This window comes from Perissodus microlepis, chromosome 11 (assembly GCF_051167445.1).
Source record: "Perissodus microlepis isolate ML-2025 ecotype Zambia chromosome 11, ASM5116744v1, whole genome shotgun sequence".
Lineage (NCBI taxonomy): Eukaryota > Metazoa > Chordata > Actinopteri > Cichliformes > Cichlidae > Perissodus > Perissodus microlepis.
Genome location: NC_140471.1, coordinates 10,800,241 through 10,806,152, shown reverse-complemented (window position 1 = coordinate 10,806,152; position 5,912 = coordinate 10,800,241).

Sequence of the window (5,912 nt, the reverse complement as noted above, 5' to 3'; positions counted from 1 at the left end):
GGCACAGCCAACTGTGTTCATAGACAGTGATTTCAGGAATTGTTTCTTAGCCCACTGCATGCCATGTATTTAAAAAGGCATGACAGAATCATACCTTTTTAAATACATTTTCACCTTAGCGCCTGAAACTCATGGGCATCCAGTATTGATGTCCTTGTGCACAGAGATTTCTCCAGATTCTCTGAATCTTTTAATAATATTATGTACTCCAGATAATGAGATATTCAAAGACTTCTCAATTTTGAGGAGCATTATTCTGAAATTTGTAGAAGTTTTTTTTTTTTGACTTTTCGCTGCTGCAATATTCAAAATAAGGTAATATTTTTCATGAAATAGTAAAGTTTCAGTTTAAACATTTGATCTGTTTCTATGTTCTATAGTAAATAGAAAGGGTTTTATGAGATTATTTTATTTATTTACATTTTACAGCGTCTCCCAGTGTTTTTGAAAGATGGATTTGCTTTCACAGTTGAAGATGGTATGTAAAATTGCTGACAATTGTTTGGTTTGGTTGTAAATATTATTACACATGATTTATTTTTCACCATAATAAAAACAAACAAAAAATTTTAAAACTTGCTTCATAATTTTCAGTGATTCTATTTGATAGATTGTGAAAAAGGTTACACGAATCTTCAATTGAATGGCAGGAACATGGTGCTTCCTTTGGAGTTTATGCCATGACACTTCAGACCAATTTCATTACAGATATGTTACACACAGTATAGTCGATTGATCAAGACACCAAATTTTTCAATGTACAATGTTAATGTAGTGAAGAGGCATATTCTCAAAAAAGAAGAAAAAAAAAAGTACCAAGAAGAAAACTAAATATCTGAAATTAAAGCATAAGTCTCCCTATTTGGAGAGTTGTATAACTAAGTGCCATGTTGACTGAGCGTCCCACAAGAAATATCTGAAATTATTATTTGTTTAAGAAGTTTTTGTTTTGTTTGGGTTTTTTTTTACTGTTATTGTTGTAGTAGGTATGAAAGTACAAAATGCAAAATAATTAATTTGATTAGACGACTCCACAAGGGCAATTAACAGAACTGTATCATGAGTGTGCAGATGAGAATTCCAGCAAAGCAGACTCAGTTTTCAAAAAGAAACAATTTGCATAAAAATAGCTTCATATATTTGTTAAACCTGAGAAGATACCATATATTCGATAGAAGCAAGCAAGAAAGGAAGAAAGATGACGAGGAATGTTCAGAGGGAATATCAATGAAAGAACCAACTCTCCAGGGAAGCACTCTGCTCAATTGCTTGCTCTCAGGTCCTCCCTAATGACATCTCTAGCTCCAGATTGCCTCCCCCGCTCAAGTACTTGTTTCACTCTATTGTCCCAGAGAGATGTTCCTATCATGGGGTGTTGAACATGTGGAGGTGGAGGGATGTAGTCAGACAATCAAATGATAGGATTTTCTCTTCCAATCATTTTGTCTTTTTTCTCTCCCTGGCTTTGAATGCGCCAAAGAGAAGACAAAGCATTGCTAGCTGAAACTGCCCTCATGCCCTTTGACTTCGGGTCCAAAAAGATCACTTATATTTTCAAATGATCTGTTTTTTGGTCTTTCTCCTTTCCAAATGTAAGATATATATTATTTCATTTCACACAGGATTTCAAAACTGAAATCAAATTTAAGAAGAAGAGGAGGAAAAACATTATTGCAAACATTATTTTGTTTTAGAATTGTCTGGTCCTTTTTTATAGCAGTTCTTTACAGAATTAGAGTTTAAATTTTGACACGTCATTAGTGTTTACACTTCAAGTTTAAAATATGAAAAATGATGATTTGACAAACAGTCTATAATGAGCCTAAAAAGATAGGAATCCTAGAGGCACTGACCGTTGTTTGCTTTCTGTAGCAGTACCACCCACATTTAGATAAGGTTAAGTGGGATTAAAAGACTGTGTCACCAATGACTGACATGTAATAAGTAACAAAGGGACGGCATAGTTTCAGTAGAATGCACAGTTCTCTTTGTCATTTGAGTTGAAGAGCAGACATCAGTGGGTTTGCCCTACACTCTTACTGTGCATCCAAGTAGTCGCCATAGGCCTTACCACTGCAGCCACAATGTTGCAGTGGCGCAGTTTAAAAAGCGGTTTAAGGATATGGTTTTTACAGGGTACAGGGAAAAGGTAGAGATTTGATAGGGTGTTCTTGTCTAATATTTTCATGGGTGTGCGGGTGCACGGGTATGTTGGTATGGGTATATATATAAATTTGTAGGTTGTGTATCCTTGAGGTGTTAATGGGGTTATTGGAAATGTGTATATGTGCGTATGTGTATATACGTATGTATGGATAGATAGAAACATATATGTATATATATATATATATATATAAATAAATAAATAAAAAAAATTACACATGACATATAAGGTAATTGCAAGAAGGTATTTCTGTAGTCTATTGATACTAGATAGTGGAAAAGGGGTGGGATTAAATAATCTTATGCTTCTTCCTGCTCCTTTTTGAACATGAACGTTATTTGGAGTTGTGGTTGCTCGTTTTCCTTTTGTTTTGCTTTGTTCATTTGTCTCTTTTAATTCTATTTTGTTGTACTTTTTCAACATGTTCAAAATAAAGATTCAATCAATCAATCAATCAATCAATGTTTACTGTAAGGGACAGAGTCTCCATTTCCGTATGCATAACACTTTTTATGGTTTCACCACCATTTTGGCTTGGTTTGCAATTGTTTGTGAACATATCCATATGCTCTAATTATTTCTTCTTATCCACCGGGACATTTGTTGTCACACAAAAAATGGCATAAATAGCATTGAAAAATATATTTTCATTTTTTAAAGCTATTTAAGATGGTAACACAACGCAATATCTTATTACAATATAAAACCACATTATATATTGTCATAAAATAAGGCAATATATAATGAATCAGTATTGCATAGTACAAAAATATGTGCACAAGTTTTCTCAGTATCCCTATTTTAAGTAAATATAGTGTTTACTTTGCGTTTAATATTTACGGTCATTTGTGGTCTTCAATAGAATGCTCAACAAATATATTTTTGAATGTTACATGTGAGAGTATTCTTTTTTGACTCTTTTTTGATGTTATTTCTCTTTTCTACTTGGAAGGTAGGGTAGCTTTAATAATAAGAATATAGGCCAGGCATATAAATAGGCATCGCTTCCGCCTGAGCCTGTTCAGGCATTATTTGTAATATAGGTATAACTCTTTCATTAATTGTTTTGCAAAGTCTGTCTAATATGTAATTAACTGCTGTCAACATTAAAAGTCCAGCTAAGTAGATTATTTGTTAATCCAATAAGCATAGCATATTTCTGTGTAATTCGAGTAGATTTCTGGTGTGCATTATTTACCAATAATTAACAGAAAAAATACCTTCCTTTTCTAATGTCACTTTAACACAACACATTCAACACATTTGTAGTAAGTCATATCAACTTTTGCTTCTTAGCTTCCAAGATCCTGTAAAATGCACACTGTTAAAAAAACAGTTTTGTCTTAAGTTTTATCTTGTAATGATTAAAAAACATGATCGCACCCAAGGCTCTGTATTTTTTTTTAAACAGTACTGGAAAATCCTGTCCTCCATCCCTTTTTCTAAATAGTGTTGTGCAAACTACAGATGACTTTTTGTCATGGTCCAGTACATTCCTAAATGGTCGCTGAGCTTATTATATTTACTCTCTTCTAAAAAAAAATGTGAAGACTCTGTCTGTGTTTTCATAAAGATGTTAAGGTGTGTCTTTATGAAAGCACCATTGTAAATTGCAGTCTAGCAGCCAAAAGATAATATGTCTAAGTTCCGAGGTTGACGTGCACAAACAATTACTTTAAACCATATTGCTGTACAGAGTTACAAATGAACATAAAAGTGCACTAAATGCAAACCAAGGATCAGTATATTCCAAAACAAAACAAAACAAATGAACAAACAAAATAAATATATATATATATATATATATATATCTGAAACAAGCTATCTGTCTCATAATCCCTATTCCTTTTTGTATGAATCTTTCTGCATGCTGTATATTTTCCTACACTCATCTTGTCTCACTCCCCTTACATACACTGTCTGTGTCACTCTTTTCTAGCTCCCTTCTCAATTGCTCTCTTCTAGCTCCTTAATCCTCGTACTTCTATAGTGCACTGTTTGTCGCCACAACCTGCACCCCCCTTGGTGTCTACACCCTTCCTGCTTTTTCCTCAGCTCTGAGCAGGGTCAAGTGCAGACTTTTGTCTCAAAACATGTGGAGGGAATTAATTGGCTTCAGTGTTTGGCTCTCTCCAGCTGGCTGCTTCTACAAGGCTGTCACCTGGCTCCACTCCTATTTCTTTTGCATCACTTCTCCTTTTCACATATTCTCACTCCTCCTTATGTTCATTTTTTCATTCTTCTACTTTTCTTTCTCTTTCCTCATCTTTGCGCGCTCGTGGTGTCATGGCCCCCCCCCTTGTAAGATCAAGGCCTCTCTTGCACCTGAAGGACCCTTACATTGTGTCTAATAAGAAAGGATAATGTGTAGTGCTAGTTGATAGACATATATCATAGAAAATTGTGAGAGGTCTGTGAATTATCTTGTGTCCCTTCATTCTCATATCTTTACCCATCACTCACAATAACATGAATTGATCCTCCAGTTGTCCTTACACCATTTAAGCACACATTCTCACTTTCACACCCCAAAATCAGAATAAAGAATAATTAATCTCCCCTGTCGAACTTTTTTTTTACACCAACTACCAGACCCCATTCACCCTGTCACCCAAGACACACACCCCATTCTAAGAAAAACAGATAAGTCAGACTGCATATTAATTGGATTTAAAGGCACAACCACGTGCCTGGCGTTCTCCTTGTTTCCATGACAACTGAATCAGGATCCAGAAAGATTTCAGGGCCAAATGGAGTTTTGTGGGTGGGCGTCACCCCAACAGAGGATAAGCATAATTACAGTGAGGCACATAGACAGCCAGAGAATAGTGAAGTCTGTAAGCAAGTGCCCCAGCCATACAATAATAATCTGTTTTATTTTTTGTATGAAATTTGATGATCTGTAGTCTAAGATTATCTATTTAATTATCTATCTATCTGTCTAAATATTTTTGCATTTACTTTTGCTTCCAAGCCTTTTTTATGTTTAAAAAGAATAATCATGCTGCTAAGTCACTTATCTACATGAAAGTGCTTGAGCTCTGCTTTTATCGTCAATGTTGGTTTAGAAGAGAAAAAAAACAGAAACTCTTTTCACTTTAGATAGTATTTAAACAAGTATGTGTACACATCCTGTGTGTTTTGAGGGGTTTTTTGTATGTCTAGCAGCATTGTATGCTTTACCTAACATCTCAATATCATATGCAGTGTCAGGAATAATGGCCCCACCCATTTTTTTTGTCCCAAGGATATGAAGCAGCAGGGAGGCAGACTTTCTGCAAACACACACACACACACAGGCAGAGAGAGAGAGTAAGGTAGCTCAATGTTTTATGCATGAATTTGGTTTAATTACAGTGATCCTATTTGCATAACCTTTCCTAGTTTGATAAGATATGCTCATCTATATTGCAGCCCTCTGACACTGACTGTTAATAGGTTAATTCTTGTGCATATGTATTTGCGATTGTGATGCGTGTGATTATCTATATAAAATGTTCAAATATATTATCCCATCTTACTATGCACAAATGGTAACATTTCCTCGCTCCTAAATACCACACTGATAGGGGAAAATATTTCCACTACTTTTTGGGGTGCAATCTATTTTTAAAGTAGTTCATTCAAAGGAAATTGGTGGAATATTTAGGACGAAATGTAAGAAAAAGAACTTGCTGATTTCCTCTTGGGCATTCTCTCCAGGGAATTGTATATCACTGCATGACACTACAAACATCTTCAGAGGTTT